Consider the following 18854-nt stretch of genomic DNA (forward strand, 5'->3'; position numbering starts at 1 on the left):
AACTGAGATTCACATGTTTCAGCCCACTGGACTATGTTTGCTCCTCAGAGTAGAGCTGAGCATTGGTTGAAAGGCCATAAATAAACTCATTACAGAAGATTAAAAAAAGCCACCACTTGGTTATGCTATATAGCAGTATCACTTAACACAACTGGGGAACCAGGGTTGAGTATTAATGGTTTTCTCACCTTGTCTTCAAGGAAACATATAAGGAAGGGAGAGTTTTCGAGTTAGCAAAGTCATGCAGAAAGAAGAAAATGTGCTCAAAGAAGAATCTACATTTCGAAAATTCCGATTTCAAAATAGGCCAAGAAGAATTATAATTTTAAAATCACTATCATATGTTCATGTACAGGTGACCCTGATAAATGAAAGCATGACCACATCAAAAATACAATAAAGAAACATCTACAGAGGAGTCAAGTAGCATTAAACACTCCAATCAAAAGACATAGCATGACAGAATGGATAAAAAAGCAAGACCTATCTATATGCTGCCTACACGAGACTCATTTCGGACCCAAAGGCACATGCAGATTGAAAGTGAAGGGATGGAAAAGCATTTATCATGCAAAAGGACATGAAAAGAAAGCTGGGTAGCAATACTTATTTCAGACAAAAAAGACTTTAAAACTAAGACTGGAAAAAGAGACAAAGATGGACACTATATAATAATGAAAGGGACAATCCAACAAGAAGATATAACAATTGTAAATATTTTTGCACCCAACATAGGAATACTCCAATAAGCAATTAATAACAAACATAAGGAAGTAATCAATAATAATACAATAATAGTAGAGGACTTTAACAGGCTATGTACATCAATGGATAGATTATCCAAACAGAAAATCAACATGGAAACAGTGGCTTTGATTGGATCAGATAGATCTAATAGATATATTCAGAACACTCTATCCTAAAACAGTAGAATACACATTCTTTTCAAGTACACATGGAACATTCTCCAGAAAAGATCACATGTGAGGCTACAAAACAAGTCTCAACACATTAAGAAAGATTGAAGTCTTACCATGCATATTTTCTGACCATAACATTATGAAACTAGAAATCAGCCACAAGAAAAAAATCTGAAAAGACCACAAATACATGGAAGAGAAATAACATGCTACCAAACAATGAAGGGGTCAATTAAGAAATCAAAGAGAAAATAAAAAAACACATGGAGACAAATGAAAATCAAAACACAATGGTCCAAAACCTTTGGGATGCAGCAAAAGCAGTTCTAGGATGAAAGTTTTTAACAATACAGGCCTACCTCAAGAAGCAAGAAAAATCTCAAATAAAAACCTAACCTTACTTAAAGGAGCCAGAAAAAGAACCACAAACAAAATCCCAAACCAGTAGAAGGAAGGAAATAATAAAGATTAGAGCAGAAATAAAAGAAATAGAAAATAAAAAAATAAAAATAACCCCCCCAAAAAAACCAACAACAAAAAAGAGCTGTTCTTTGAAAAGATCAATAAAATTGATAAGCCTTTAGCCGACTCATCAAAAACAAGAGAGAGATGACTCAAATAAAATCAGAAATGAAAGAGGATAAATAACAACTGACACCACAGAAATACAAAGGATTATAAGAGAATATTATAAAAAATTACATGCCAACAAACTAAACAACCTAAAAGAAATAATTTCTAAACACATATAACCTCCCAAAACTGAATAAGAAAAAAAATACAAAAATTGAATAGACTGATTACCAACAGTGAAATTATATCAGTATCAAAATACTCCCAACAACCAAAAGTCCAGGACCATGGCTTCACAGGTGAGTTCTACCAAATATTTAAAGAAGAGTTGATACCTATTCTTCTCAAACTGTTCCAAAAATTAGAAGAGGAAAGCAAGCTTCCAAACTCATTCTATGAAGCCAGCATCATCCTGATACCAAAACCAGATAAAGTCACTACACAAAAAGAGAACTACAGGCCAATATCTCTGATGAACATAGATGCAAAAAACCCTCAACAAATATTAGCACACCAAATTCAACAATACATTAAAAAAATCATTCACCACAATCAAGTGTATTAATTCCTGGGGTGCAAGGGTGGTTCGATATTCAGAAATCAATCAATATGATACATCATATCAATAAGAGAAAGGATAGAAATCATATGATCATTTCAATAGATACAAAAAAAGCGTTGAATGAAGTACAAGATCTATTATGATAAAAATCCTCAACAAAGTATGTTTAAAGAGAACATACCTCAATGTAATAGAGGCCATATATCAAACACCCACAGCAAATACCATACTCAATGGTGAAAAATTGATAGCTTTGTCCCTAAGGTCAGGGACAAGACAGGGATGTCCACTCTCACCACTTTTTTTTTTTTTAAAGATTTTATTTATTTATTTGACAGAGATAGAGACAGCCAGCGAGAGAGGGAACACAAGCAGGGGGAGTGGGAGAGGAAGAAGCAGGCTCATAGCGGAGGAGCCTGATGCAGGGCTCGATCCCGTAACGCCAGGATCACGTCCTGAGCGGAAGGCAGATGCTTAACCGCTGTGCCACCCAGGCGCCCCTGCTCTCACCACTTTTATTCAACATAGTACTGGAAGTCCTAGTCATGGCAATCAGACAACAACAAAATGAAAAAGGCAACCAAATTGGTAAGGAGGAGGTAAAACTTAAACTATTTGCAGATGACATGATACTATATGTAGAAAGCCCTAAAGACTCCACCAAAAAACTACTAGAACTGATAAATGAATTCAGTAAAGTCACAGGGTACAAAATCAACATACAGAAATCTGTTACATTTCTATACACTAATTATAAAGCAGCAGAAATAGAAATTAAAGCAATCCCATTTACAGATGTACCAAAAATAATCAAATACCTAGGAATAAAGTTAACCGAAGAGGTTAAAGACTTGTACTCTGAAAACTATAAAACACTGATGAAAGAAATTGAAGATGACACAAACAAATAGAAAGATATGCCATACTCATGGATTGGGAGAATCAATATTTTTTAAAAGTCCATACTACCCAAAGTGACCTACAGATTTAATGCAATCCCTATCAAAATACCAACAGAATTGTTCACAGAACTAGAACAAATAATACTACAATTTGTATGGAACCACAAGAGACCTTGAATAACTAAAGCAATCTTAAAAAAGAGAAGAAAATTTGAGGTATCACAATCCCAGGTATCAAGCTATATTGCAAAGCTATAGTAATCAAAACAGTATGGTACTCGCACAAAAATAGACACATAGATCAACATAACAGAATAGAGAGCCCAGAAATAAACCCACAATTACACGATCAGTTAATCTTTGACAAAGGAAGCAAGAATATGCAATGGAAAAAAAACAGTCTTTACAACAAATGGTGTTGGGAAAGCTGGACAGCTACATTCAGAAGAATGAAAGAGGACCACTTTCTTACACCAGATACAAAAATAAATTCAAAATGGATTAAAGACCTAAATGTGAGATCTGAAACCATAAGAATCCTAGAAGAAAGCACAGACAGTAATTTCTCTGACATCTGCCATAGCAATATTTTCCTAGGTATGTCTCCTGAGGCAAAGGAAACAAAAGCAAAAATAAATTTACACTACATCAAAACAAAACCTTTTGCACAGCAAAGAAAACAATCAATAAAACTAGAAGACAACCTCCTAAATGGGAAAAGATATTTGCAAATGACATATCTGATAAAGGGTTAGTATCCAAATTTATAAAGGACTTACACAACTCAACACACACACACACACACACACACCTCAAATAATCCAATTAAAAATGGGCAGAAGACCTGAACAGACATTTCTCCAAAGAAGACATCCAAATGGCCAACAGACATATGAAAAGATGCTCAACATCACGCATCATCAGGGAAATGCAAATCAAAACCACAATGAAATATCCTCTCACACCTGTCAGAATGGCTAAAATCAACCACAAGAAACAAGTTTCAGTGAGGATATATAGAAAAAGGAACATTCATGCACTGTTGGTGGGAATGCAAACTAGTGCAGCCATTGTGGAAAACAGTATGGAGGTTCCTCAAAAAATTAAAATGGAATTACCATATGATCCAGTAATTCTACTACTGGGTATTTACCACAAGAATATGACAACAGTAATTTGAAAAGCTATATGGACCCCCATATTTATTGTAGCAGTATTTATAATAGCCAAATTATGGAAGTAGCCCAAGTGTCCATGGATAGATGAACGAATAAAGAAAAGGTTGTATATGTATACAATATTACTCAGCCACTGAAAAGAATGAAATGTTTCCATTTGCAACAACATGGATGGATCTAAAGGGTATAGTGCTATAAGTGAAATAAGTCTGTCAGAGAAAGACGAATAACATATGACTTTACTCACATGTGGACTTTAAAAAAACAAATGAAGAAAGAGGCAAACCAACAAACAGACTCTTAACAGTGGAGAACAAATTGGTGATTATCAGAGGGGAGGAGGGTGGGAAGATGGGTGAAATAAGTGGAGGGCATCAAGAGTACACTTACTGTGATGAGCACTGAGTAATGTATAGACTTATTGAATCACTATGCTGTACAGCCGAAACTAATATAACACTGTATGTTAATTATACTGGAATTAAAAAACGTCTACAGGGGCACCTGGGTGGCTCAGTCGGTTGAGCGTCTGCCTTTGGTTCAGGTCATGATCGTGTACTTACATACATACATAATGTTGTACATGAAATCTCTAGCAGTTACTTATCTTGTAACTGGAAGTTTGTACCTTTCAACCATGATCCGGAGGTCCTGGGTTCGAGCCCCACGTCGGGCTCCCCACTCAGTGGGGAGCCTGTTTCTCTCTCTCCCTCTGCCTGCCACTCCCCCTGCCCTGCTTGTGCTCTCTTTCTCTGTCAAATAAATAAATAAAATCCTTTAAAAAAATTAACTTAAAAAAAATGTCTACATACATGCTCCTCCCCATCCTGTCCCCCAAATTCCCCAACTATCTTAATATTTGTCAATTTTAGTAAGGAAATTTTCAAGTACACATAAAACATCTAGCTCCACCATTGCAATTTTGGTTTTGCATTTTAGGTATTATCCTTAGAGAACTCTCCTATCATTTGCAAAACCAGTAATTCCTCCAAGGTATATACTCTCCAGAAGTTAAATATTCTGTAAAGGATGATACTCTCAGAGATATTTAGATCAATTATATCAGAAGCAGAAATCCTTAATGCAATTCTCAACCTTTTTGTGAATGAACATACATTCTTACTTTAGTTGGGATCAGTTCTAAAAAGCAGCATTGATTTGGATACAATTTTCTTACTATACAAAATCAAATTAATGCTTAATATGAAATATAGCTTATAACTAGCATAACCAGAAACTGTTCTGGTACTTTATTCAGTTTAATTCATTTTTATTGTGAAATGAGTTTGCAAAACAGATATGAAACTTAGTTCTCTGTCCTGAAAACCAGTTTAGTGGAAAGCAAGAACTCCAATCAGAAGATTGATATTCTTCTCATTTGATAATTAAGTTGCTCGCACTTAGACAGGATGAAGAAAGAATTCTAGTTACAAATGAAATGAACCTCACAGAACATTGAATAATTAAGAAGAGGCATTTTAAAAAATAATAAAAGGAAAGAAAGACTTGAGTAAACTTTAGAGTACTGTTAGAGGGAAATAAGAAAAGGAAGTGGGTTATAGATGGAGGGTTTTTATATATTAACTTGAGGTTTTTACCTTTATTGAAGGAAACATAAGAGTTACCATTTAAAAAAAAGACAATACATTATGGGAAGAAACTGTTAAAACATTAAGTAATCATATTTTCCCATTAATCAGTTTTCCACTGAGTCTCCAGATGCTCTCTCATGGTTTGACTTTGAAGGATGACAGAATGTAGTACACCAATTATGTGCTGGATTCTTTTATGCATCTTCTAATTTTCACAACATCCCCAGAAGACAAGGATCATCCTCTCCATTTTACAACTGAATTAGTTGAGGCTTAGAGAAGTTAAGTATGGATACAGATCACAGTACTAGTAGGTGGTAAAAATAAATTTTGTGCTCAAGTTTCTCAGGTTCCAACTTAATGCTTTTTATTTGTGCGGAGCTAAACTACCACAATAGCCCAGGTATGTGTTCATAAGTTAAGCCTACCTTCATATGACACTACTACACAGGTCCCTAAACCATGAAAGACAGGCTCCAATACAATCGCTTTGACCTAACCCCGACCCACAGCTCCAACCACCTGTGGGACACCCACAGTCTCCAGGTACTGGATGACCTTTCCCATAGGAAATGATCCTAAATGGCATTCTGAATAGTTGGCTGAAGTCCAGCTCTGTTCCATCCTGCTTACTTAGCCCATGGAAACTCATATATACTCTCTTATGTGAAAGACTGATTGCATTAAGAGCCCCAAATATTTTGAGGGGATTTTTTTCCAGTTTAATTGAGAAATAATTGACATATATCATTGTATAAGTTTAAGGTATACAGTATGATGGTTTAATTTATATATATTGTTAAGTGATTAGCACAGTAGGTTTCGTTAACATCCATCATCTCATATAGCTACAATAAAAGAAAAGAAAGTTTCTGCTTGTGATGAGAACTCTTCCGACCTACTCTCTTAACAACTTTCCTGTATATCATACAGCAGTAGTAACTACAGTCATAATGTTGTACATGAAATCTCTAGCAGTTACTTATAACTGGAAGTTTATACCTTTTAACCACCTTCTTCCAGTTCCCCCTATCCCCTAACCCCCATCCCTGGTAACCACATCTCTTTTTCTATGAGTTTGGTGTGTGTTCTTGTTTGTTTGGGTCTTTTTTTATTGTTTTGTTTTGTTTTTAAAGATTCCATGTATAAGTGATATCATACAGTATTTGTCTTTCTCTATCAGACTTATTTCACTTAGCATAATGCCTTCAAGTTCCATTGATGTTGTCACAAATGATAGAATTCCCTTGTTTTTATGGCTGAATATTATATTCATTATATTCCATAATATTCCATTATATATATTCAAAGAACTAAATCTTAACTTGGTTAATCTTTTCTATTGTTTTTCTGTTTCCTGTTTTATTTATTTCTGTTCTAATCTTTATTATTTCCTTCTTTCTGAAAACTTGGGGCTCAGTTTGTTCTTTTTCTCATTCCTTAAGGTGTAGAGCTAGGATGTTTATTTGGGATCTTCATTGCTTCTTAATATAGACATTTGTTGCTATGAACTTCCCTGTTAGAACTGTTTTTTGCCGCATCTCATAAATTCTGGTATGTTATGTTTCCATTTTGAATGTCTCAAGAAACTCTTTTATTTCCCTTTTAATTTCTTCTTTAATCCATTGATTGTTTAGAGCCCCAGTTCTTTACCTTCCTTGTATGCATGCCTCTTATCATGACTTTGTAGATTCTTTCACTAAGACAGAGTCTATTTCCTTTTTCCTTAAACCTGCACTTGTGTTGGGATATTTTTGTCCCAAAATAGTTTTATTTTCTTTAGTCAACTTTATTTCTGGGTTGTTATTTGGCAATGGGTTATTAGCAAACATGACATAAGCAGGAACTTGGAATTTGTTAGCATAATTGGGTTTGCCATACTCTTTCTCATTGTCATCACTATGAACAGACCATGTTTGGGTAGACCAACTAACTGATCCCAGGATCAGAAACACCTAAGCCATCCTAGCTGAATTCACCTTAGCTCATTAAGGAGTCCCCTGCTCCCCACCAAAAAAAATAAGTGATCCCAACCCCTATCAGCTGAATCTCTCAGACTTTTGAGTGAAATGTTTGTTATTGTAGTCACTAAAATTTCATTGCTGTTTGTTGTGTGGCATTACTGTGGCAATAGATAACTTGTGTACTCCACCCAATGGTGATTATGTAAAAGCTGGTCTATTCAGTTTCTTCCATCTTTTCCAATTCTCTTTTCTTATGTTCAGATAAACACAGAGGAAAAGCAACACAAACCCACTGTCTAAACAGAACGTTAAGAATTGTGAGAAGTCTGAGAATATATTACTTGCAAGCTAACAAGTTAGTCTGTCATAGTTCAAGAATGCTGGTAGAAAACACAAGACTCCTGCATCAGACAAGAAGAGTAGTTTGTTACGGCAAGAGTGTAGCCACAGCATCACCAGTTTTGTGCTGTTTTCCCAAGCCCCAATTCCCACAGGGAATCATAAAGAGGGCCAGTTGTCTCCTGCACATTAAATGTGTTGCATTTCAGGAGAAGAACTTCAAATTTAGGGAACTCAAATGTTTTAAGACAGGCACTTGGTAAGCCTGACCTTTGCTCCAAAAGAAGATGTCTTCATTACACTAGACAGCAAGCATTCTTACCCTTTGCTCTAGAGGGAAACACTATCCCTAAGTTCCAAGACTGTTTGCTATATAAATTTCTTGAAAAAATAAACCAGAACTAAAGGTAGTCCACACCTAATTTGTAAGACATACAGATATGTGAAAGACTCATGAAGAATGGGAAGACTTTTCTCCCAACAAAGATGTCTACCAGGAAACAGAATGGCAGTCTCTTCTTCTAGCTGGCAATTACCAATTGTTGGAAGAAATTCTCTTGGCACCCTCTTTTCCCTACCACTTCCACTGACAACCCCCAACTGTATTTCATTGTCCTGACTCTCAGACTTCTTATATAGACTGAGAAAGAATGGCAGACACCAGTTATTTCAGAGTCAGTTCTGTAGCCCCTAAGCAATCCCAAGCCCAATTCTCAGGCAACAGGAAAAGCCCCTGCTCTATTACAAATGGACTGTATTGCTTAATCAGTGGGTGGATGGTAGATTTGCCAAGGAAATAATGTAAGCTGATAGGAGACATTTGATTAAAAAAAAACTCACAGCCATACAAATTTCTGTGTGTAGCATAGAGTGTAGTAATGGAATTTGGCAACAGAGGCCATATGAACAAGACTTTCAATAATCTTTGATAGAGAAGTTCTTTTTAGAATATTCCAGATGCCACATAATATTATACAACCTCAGAGGCAAAGAAGACTTAAAACTGGATTCCATAAATTGTAGATATCCTTTTTGTGATGGACATCTTCAAGTTAACAGACAAGTCATTGCAACCAATTAGCCCTTTATTGCGACCAACAAAGGATTAATATTTAAAATATATAATGGATTCCTTAGTATCTGTGAGAAAACACTGAGCAATTGTGGTGGCCTTGGAGATGTATTACTCGGATCGCCATTTAAGAGAAACTGTGGCAAAAGGGGTAGTTGGTGAAATAAGTGATGGGAATTAAAGAATACGCTTGGCATGATGAGTACTGAACAATGTATAGAACTTCTGAATCACTACATTGCATACCTGAAACTAATATAACACTGTATGTTAACTATACTAGAATTAAAATTGAAAACTTGTAAATGAATGGATGGATGGATGGATAAATAAATAAATAAATAAATAATTTATTTTATTATTTATTTATTTGTTTGTTTATTTTTAAAAAGGGCAGCTGGTAGATAGCTGCAATATTTTTGGATCCACCACAGTATTCACACCAAGGCCAGGCTCTCCAGGTCAGCTCCCAGCCAATAACTGAGCAAGGCAGGATACTGGGGCCTAACCATTCCCACCTACCACAGGTCTTCTCTGACAGGCATTCCTTGCTCTGGGACTCCCCATTGGCTTGGCTGATGCTTTCTCAGAATTGCACTGCAAAGAAAGACTCCTCACAGTCAACTTTTCTTCCTTTTTTCTTTACGTACATGTCAAATCAGCAGTAAGGTCAGAGGCTTTCACTATTCCAAGGTACTTTTATTCTTCTTTCCCTTTTTAAAAAAATTTTACATTTTTTAATTTCAGAATCTGAAGGTAACCAATTATTGTTTCCCTCACATAAAATCAGAAGCAGGAAAATATAAAGGTGGCAGCTTTACATCTCAACATTAACAAACAGTTAAACTCTTAAAACGGATGCTACTCCTAAAAGATCATGTAACAAATGATCTCACAAAGTAATGGCAGATATACCAATATCTTTCCTACCCCAGACTGACAACTACTCCACTCCGGCACAACCAGCCAAAGCAATAGCATCACAAAGTTTCACTGCAAGAAGGAAAAAAAAAAAAAAACACAGAAAAGAATCCTCCCTTCCCCATTACATTCTACTAGCAGGTCAGCCTTGTTTCAATAAAGTTTGAAATGCAATTACAATTAATGATAAATGTCTCTGTATATGTTCAGCTTGGCATCTGCTTCCTAGAAGATCCAAACTGACAAATAACCCAATAAAAAAAAGCAAAAGATCTGAACAGGCAACTCATTTAAAAAGAAATTCAAAGTAGGTGTGCAAACAGGCACATACATCACACGTACATAAATAAAAGTATGGAAGGCAGAATGAAAGAAATCTACCCAAAATATATGAAACTGAAGACCTACTGAAGGAAAGAAAATGGAATTAGAATTCAGAAAATTATGGGCATCCCCTCTGAAAAGCAGGATTATTTATGGATGAAGGAAAGAACTATAAAAATCAGGGGTCTCAGTAATCGCAAATTGAACATTTACTGAGCACTTATTATGTGCTGAGCACTGTTGTATGTTCCATGAATTAGCTCACAACAATCCTGTAGACTGGTACTACTACTATCTCCATATTGAAGGTGAGGATATTGAGGATCAGAGAGATAAGTAATGTGTCCAAGTTGTTTAAAAAGAATTCGTTAGTTCAGTTCAAAAGTTCAGTTAAAAAGGTCATATACATACATGGTTTAGAGATTATACTAAATGCCATTTAAAGTATAGTGGGAAATGATACAAGAATGAAATACAGCACTCAGCCACATCTTAAATTTGTGACCTTGGATACATTTTTTAACCATTCTGAACATAGTTGCCTCATCTAGAATAGAGCGATGGTACTTTGTTATTTGCAATTATATTTTGGGAATGATATTTAAAACTATAGCATGCTATGCAAATATAAGATATTTATCTTAGCTCATCTGCTGCAGAAATTAAATTTTTAAAAAGAGAATAGCTATAAAGTACAATTTAAAAAATCCTAAATATAGAGACATGTAGTAAATAGAGCTAAATATAATTTATGTAAGCCAATTATTTTCATTCTTTCTTAGCTATATATCTACCCATGCATGTATGCAAGTGTGTATACCTGAAGATTTATAAGTAAATATGCATTTTATCAGAGCTGGTAATAAATAAGAAACCTCAAATGTCACTACTTTCCAAATTCACCCTGTTGGGAAAGAAACAGTAACAATGAATCAGCTTATTAAGTTCTTTTTAACAAATAATTTATCATACTCATAAAGCATAAGATGCCATTGTGATGATTTCTGTGTGTAGAATAAAAAGGAAAGGACAAGAATGGAATGTTCTCATTGATTCTGCAAAATTCTGCTAAACCTCTAGTTGTCTTTATGACTTATTCTCTCACATTTTAGCTCTCCAATTCAATTATTTCACTTTCTGAACTATGGCTGCTTTCTTGCTGAATGTTAGCCATGTTAAAGTAGCCAAATAAAGAGTACAATGTCCCAGAAGTACTTTGGCTTTTTAAATTTATTTTAGGGCTACACCACAAACCCACATGATAACAAATTCACTTCATATAAGACAAACTGTTATTGTAGTACTCTAAAACTGTATCGTTCTATCACCAATTATATAAAGTATGGAATCATAGCAGTGGGATTTATAGTTTTTAATAGTTTATTCAATAGTTGTCAGATCTGTGCAATTATGAAAAGTATAATTCTAATAAGTGAAAATCCATTAAATAACTCTAATCTTTTGAATAGTGAAATTGTAATACTACTACTGACTAATGTGTTTACAATTTTTAGTGTGTCTCATGTTATGTTTTGAACTGGAGTATGCATTTTTCTTGGATAGGACAGTAAGTTGATGCTTTCCTTTGTACTATTTTGTGTTTTTATGTCAGAGTAAAGAAAGAAATTAAGGGATGCTGCTTAGTTCTATGCTTTCGGCTATAAAATGGATTCATTGTACACACACACACAATTTAAGGCACTACTTCCGTTTGTCAACAGAATTAGTTTTCTCTTGCATTCTGTAAACATTCTTAGGATAGGCCAATGTTCATTTTTAGATTGAACTTATATTGCTTTGAAATAAGGATAAATTTTTAAATGTCAGAGACATGATATTAACTCAAATAGAATAGCACCTACATTATAAGCAATATTGGTGGGTTGATTCTAAAATTTACTATTATTTGGCTTTTGTTATATTTTCTTTGGTACAAAGATTAAGTAAACTTTTCTAACACACGGAAAAAATACTCCATGATTTGTTTGGGGGAAATAGGGGAGTGACAAAAAGAGCATGTCAAAAAAAATATTTGTAATAGCTTTCAATATTATATGTTGGCAGTGTTTTTAAAATTAACAATTAAATTAGTCACTATTTGTACTTAAAAGGAGCCAGACTAATTTTTCTCTTGCCACATTAGAATTGAGGCTGACCTAGTTCCCCAAACTAAAATTGATGTAGACAGTGGTTGGCTTAGGGTGGGGATTTTCTCTCTGTGGTCAAATATTCATGGGGTTCCCACACCACTACTCAGTTTTATAAAGCACAAAGATAAAACTTGATGTGAAACTGGATTTCTCTTGCCCCTCCTTAAAATAGTTTAAGAAGGAAAATGACAGTGTTTACCAGAACCTATTGTAGCAACAGTAGTTAAGTAATTATGTCTCTTATATCCTGTCCATGATATGCTTCTCAGGGGCCATTTGTGCCTTACACCAGTAACTAACAGAATCATTTGCTCTGTTTCCTGAGCAGAAGTTGAGTGATGATTTACAGGACTACTTTAATTTGAGAGCTTGGTTCTCTACGGCCTTACCAGACCAGAAGGGCAACATCTGTTTACTAAGCCAGGAAAGTAGCATCTATCAAACAAGGAAGTAGCATGTGTGTACCAGTCAGGAGAGGAGAATCGGCCGACCAGACCAAGAGAGTAGCGCCAGATCAGGAGGGTATTACCTGTCTACCAGATCAACAAGGCAGTATAGGTCTACCAGAACGAATGGTTAACATCTACCCAAAATCTAGGAGCGTATCCTCTGCTTACCAGACCAGGAGGGTAGCATTTGTCAGACCCCACAGCAAAGGACATTAAATGAGTTTATTTGATTTTTCTATTTGTCTACTTGTTTTAAAAATCATGTTATGGGAAATGGTAGTAATTTAATATTCAAAGACCCATTTATGTATTTTGGAATGAAAATACAAGCATTAGAAGATAAACCCTTGATTATAGAGTAATGTATTATACTTATATAAGCAGTAGGAGATCACAGAAGAGATTATCAGTACTCATAGCTCTACAGAATTTAGTTTCAGATAGTAAACATATTCTACGTACAATATTTATTCAACTTAATATTTTAAGGAAAGCTATGGTATAAATACATTTATACATAGGCTGGCTTCACTAAAAAGTCTAACAATATTTTTTTCTTGAGAAATCTTAATATGAGGTGAAGCGATTTGCAATGTCAGAAATCTAAAACCATTATGTATAATTTCCATCTTATTCCAAAAATAAGATTACATTGTAGATAAACCAAGAAGCTGTTCTTATTGAAGTGCACCAACAAGATATAACAGTGTTGTTATGACACATTATCTAGACATTCTTATTAATCTGTTTCAAACTAGAAAATAACAAAGAACTATTTCTGTGGGAGAAAAATCAGTTTTGAAGATAAATACTATATAGTCTATGAGAATTATACATTTTAATAATTGGAAAAAACATAGAACTAGCTATTTACTTATTCATTTATTCATAATCCCCATATTATTTTTAGAGATCTGAGTTGATTTGTGTCCAGAGAAGACGAATATAGAAATCAAAAGGGGAAGCCAGAGTATTAGTTCAGTTAGCACAGATCAGTAATTTTTCAACTCTATGACCCCACGTCCCCCTTAGAGCAAATATTGTGTAACAACTTCTTTACCATTCTGATATTAAATTAATAAATAATAAAACTTATCTCTATATGTAATGAAAAATACAATGCCCTAATTTAACGGAAAACTAAAATGAAAGTTTGTTTCTATCTACCCTTCTGTCTATCTACAAATATTTTGGTGTTATGTATAATTATGCTCACTACACATATTTAACAATTAAATATATAAATATCAATTATTTTATAAATATTTTATAAATGTAAACCCAGCTACTATGTTAGGAGAAGCCCAAGCCACAAGGAGAGACCACATGAAGGAGGTCCAAGGTGGCCCAACTGACAGTTCCAGATGAAGTCCCAATGGTGAGAGAGAGTCATCTTAGATGTTCAAGCCCCACTGAGCCCATCTGAGTGTAGCAACACTCAACATCACATAGAACAGAAGAACTTGCCAATTGAGCCAGTTATCCCACAGAAACATAGGAGATAACAAACTTCTGCTGTTTTTAGTCTCTAAATTCTGGGTTGTTTGATTATATAGGAATAGACAACCAAAACAGCATTTATATGTAAAACTGAATTAGGTTCCAGATTCAAGCCAATATAAACAGTTTTCTCATCTATTTGAAGTTCAAATGGTACAATTGAAAGTCTCGGAGGGAAGTGTTCTTCATTGTGAGGGACTGTCCTATATAATGCAGGATGTTTATTAACTCTAGCCCATACCCTAAATGTCAGTAGGGTTTCCTGGTTATTACGACAATGAAAAACATGTCCACGTATTTCCAAAATGCTCTCTTGAGGGGATGGTACTAACTCTGCTAAGAAACACTAACTAAAATGATTATCTGTATAGTGAATACAGTGGTAGGTACTGGGAAAGGTAGAAATGAAATACAATCCATGGCTTCAAGAAATTCACAGCTCAATTGCTAAGATGAAGAAATGAATGAAATTATAACATAGAATGATACGGTTATGATGGAGATGTTTTCCTGGCACTATGGTTGTACCATGGAGGACCAATAGTTAAATCAGCCCTGGGAAGGGTCAAAATAAGTTTCCTGGAGAAGTTAATTATTGAGCTGAGTTCTGAAGTGATCCAAGTGGAGAAGAGAGAGGATGAAAACTCTGGCAGAGGAAACAGCTTGTGCAAAGGCACAGCATGGGGCACTAGCAGCCATTAAGGTAACAAGGTAGGCTGGGGCCAGATGGTGACATATCTTTTATGCCCTACTACAGAGTTCATTTAAACACGAAGGCAATTTTGTAGTACTAGTCAGAGATAATGCCATATGTTCACCACACCACTATGGTAGCAGTTAGCTTGGGACCCTGTGACTTGTTCTGGGCATTGGATGTGGGTGGGATAGATGTAAGCCAGGCCTTGGAGAGCATCCCCTCCAATCTTCTAATTCCTTCTTTTCCTGCCCTGTGCTGAAGGCGATGAAGTCCAGATGGCAAAAGAGAGCTATCTGACTTGTATCAAATGTGTGAGGAGTCAACTTTTATTGAGGTTTGGGGGTATCGATCAGAAGTCTACCAGAAAACGAATCATCCCAGATGGTTCAAATGAAGGGACTTTTATTTTTAAGATTTTATTTATTTATTTATTTATTTATTTATTTATTTATTTATTTATTTATTTTAGGGAGACAGAGAGGCCGAGGAGGGGCCAGAGGAGAGGGGGAGAGAGAGAATCTTAAGCAGGCTCCACACCCAGCACAGAGCCTGATGCGGGGCTCACTTCCACTACCCTGAGATCATGACCTGAGCTGAAACCAAGAATCGGACACTCAACCGACTAAGCCACCCAGGAGCCCCCAAATGGAGAGACTTTAAGGAAGGAAATCTTTTCAGAGGTATGGACATGGTAAGGGAAGAAACATGGTAAGGGAAGAAACAGGAAGTTGTTCCCACTCCTACAACTGAAAAGACAGAGAGGAAATAGAGTTACCAGAGTCCTGAGAGCTGGCGCCGTGGAGAAGGAACTGCCCAGCAGGAACTCCAGTCATGAAGGGACATTGCCACTGCCAGAAGAAGGGGAGAGAGCCAGAAAAAAATACCTTGACCTGCCTTTTCTCCTGTCTTTCAGTCTCCTGAGAGGGTATCCCCATTGGGCAAACCCAATCAGAATGCAGCCTTGGGAGAGCCCAGGTGATGCAGTGCCCTGGAGCTCTAGTCTCCTGGGACACAAAGATACTCAGTGAAGGGAGGAGAATGGCTCTGAAGGGTAAAGAGAATAAGCAGTTTCAGGGATTGCCTGTTGTGGCAGCTAGCTTTAATTACTCTAATACAAAATCACTGAAGGATTTGAAGCAGATATTTAAAATAAGTTCTATTGAAATATAATTCATAGGCCATAAAAATGTATCCTCTTAAAGTATACAATTCAGTGGTTTTTAGTATATTCACACAGTTGTACAATCATCCACACTAATTCTAGAACAATTTCATCATATCACCCATCCCCCCCAAAATGCCATACCTATTAAGTAGTCCCTCCCATCCCCCCTCTTCCCAAGCCACGGGCAACCACAATCTACTCTGTTTCGATGGCTATGTCTATTTTGGATGTTTCCTATAAATGGAATCATACAATATGTGGCCTTTGTGCCCGGCTTCTTTCATTTAGTATAACATCTACAAGGTTCATTCCATGTTGTAGCATGTGTCCACTTTTATTGCTGGATAATATTTCATTGCATATAGTACAGTTTTCAAAAATGACAGCTGTGTAGAGAGTAGGATGGACCGAACCAAAAATCAATGGCTGAGGAATGTGTGTAAGTTGGGGAGTGATCACATCCTCTAAAAGCATTCTCTTAACAGACCAAGAAATATGTTAGAGAAGATAAACAGCACTCTTAATCTCCTGTCCCAAAACAGCCTCTTTTCCTGGGTTCCCATCTCAGTGAATGACACCATTATCCACCCAGAATCTGGGAGTCACATTAGGATCCTCCATTCCTCTCACCCTCAACATTAGATCACTTTTTCTTGTGCATCTTACCTCTTGAACAGTCCTCTCTCCTCTATGCTGACTGACTTAGCTGAAGCCCTCAACAGGTCATGCTGAGCTACAACATGTCTTTTGTTCATGGTGCCTGATACGTTCTAACCATCAGGAGAATAATGATGATAGAAGACGGATGGATAGGGGAGAAGCAGTACCTTATCTCATTGTTGAGTTAGGAAGCAGAAATTGGGCATGTATAGCCCCAACCCCTACCTCCTTTCATCCTTCAGAGAGCACACAATCTCTTCCCTATCATGTAAGGGGGACTACCCTGACAGTATTAAAGTGAGTGGATGGCTGGAACTGTTAATATCTGGGGTTCAGAAAAGACAGCTCTTTTGGCTTTGTATTAAGCTCTGTCCCCTTGCTTAGCCATTCTTGTAATAAAGATAAGTTTTTGCTTTCATTTGCTACAAACATTTTTATGACTTTTTTATCAGAGGCTGAAAAAGGACTATAGCACATACCAAATTTACTGTTTCTCAGTAGCCAAGTGCAAAGGGAATCATGATCAATTATGAAATTTTTATTAATAAAAAGAAAAAGAATGGGTTTTAGGGAAAGCAATTTTTTGAGTACTTAGTTATAAGATGATATTTAGAACATGGCATGTCATGAATAATGCCATCAATATTTTAAGCAAATGCAATGACAAATTTTGTATATCTTTTTTTTTTTTAAGATTTTATTTATTTATTCGACAGAGATAGAGACAGCCAGCGAGAGAGGGAACACAAGCAGGGGGAGTGGGAGAGGAAGAAGCAGGCTCATAGCGGAAGAGCCTGATGTGGGGCTCGATCTCATAATGCCAGGATCACGCCCTGAGCCGAAGGCAGGTGCTTAACCGCTGTGCCACCCAGGCGCCCCTAAATTTTGTATATCTTAATCACAGAAACTGTCCTTTTAAGTTCCCCAGGAAATCAGATCTGAAACAAGAACTTGCATGCAGGAAGTTCATTAGACGTTACACTAGACATTAGACATTACACAAGGAATAAAACTTGTAAAGAAGTGAAGAAAGCAAGTTTAGGTAGCGGGAGAAGTTGAACTGAGGATCAGTTGAGAAGCATCAGCCAAACACACAGAGAGCTAAGGAACTGGGATGGCCTGTAGAGTTGTCCCCAAATTAAGGAAAGGCTAGGCTCTTGTACCACTGCAATGTTAAGTGACTGAAACAAAATGCAACTCAGGGAGGGGACACAACCATGGTCCAAACAACAACCTTCCGCCGAGGACAACGCTCAGAGAAGGAAGGGCTCGGCTGTGAGCTGTCAGCAGCCAACACCTCTGACCGCTGGGAAATAAGTGACTCAATCACAAAAGGCAGTCAATCAGGGCAATAGCCTATAATATCCATTTCAGTTCACTCCTAACATTGCTCAATTTCATATGCTTCTCTAGAGAGTTCACCCCATATACAGAATTCTGGGTTCTTTTTTTTTTTTCTGCAGAAACCTAAATGAGGAAAATAAGTGGATTAAACCACAGTCCTTGTTGCTACAGTTTCACTACTAAAATGGAAATTCATAATGACCCTCCTCCCTACCTGTCCTAGATTTCCTTTACCTTCAGCTAGAACCTCTGCTAGTCTAGGTGGCTTACCTTGTAGGGTTACCCACACTCATTCCTGAGAGTCTTGGGCCCCTAGTCACCATGCCCTTTTCAGGCCATGTGGACTGTACTTGTTCCTTTAACATCAAAATTGCGTAAGGGGTATCAAAAGACACATCCGTGGCTTGCCTAAGTGTTATACATACTCTTCCCTGCTCCCATATGGAACAGCAGCCCTACTTACTTCTTTTTTTTTTTTTTTTTAAGATTTTATTTATTTGAGAGAGAGAGTGAGTGAGAGACAGAGAGCACATGAGCAGGGG

General features: G+C 36.4%; 1 protein-coding gene across 11 annotated transcripts in view; it reads right to left on the bottom strand.

The window, feature by feature from the left end:
* SCEL (sciellin) overlaps positions 1 to 18854 on the bottom strand; it is a 279618-nt gene that overhangs the window by 250483 nt on the left and 10281 nt on the right. For 4 of the 11 annotated variants that reach the window (XM_057307895.1, XM_057307920.1, XM_057307889.1 and 1 more), the window contains exon 2: positions 4764 to 4887. The exons of the other annotated variants lie outside the window; for them this stretch is intronic. The gene's annotated coding sequence lies outside the window, so the exon portion shown is untranslated. The remainder of the gene's footprint in view (positions 1 to 4763; positions 4888 to 18854) is intronic. 11 annotated transcript variants of the gene reach the window in all.

The sequence above is a fragment of the Ursus arctos genome, unplaced genomic scaffold (assembly GCF_023065955.2).
Source record: "Ursus arctos isolate Adak ecotype North America unplaced genomic scaffold, UrsArc2.0 scaffold_10, whole genome shotgun sequence".
NCBI classification, from domain to species: domain Eukaryota; kingdom Metazoa; phylum Chordata; class Mammalia; order Carnivora; family Ursidae; genus Ursus; species Ursus arctos.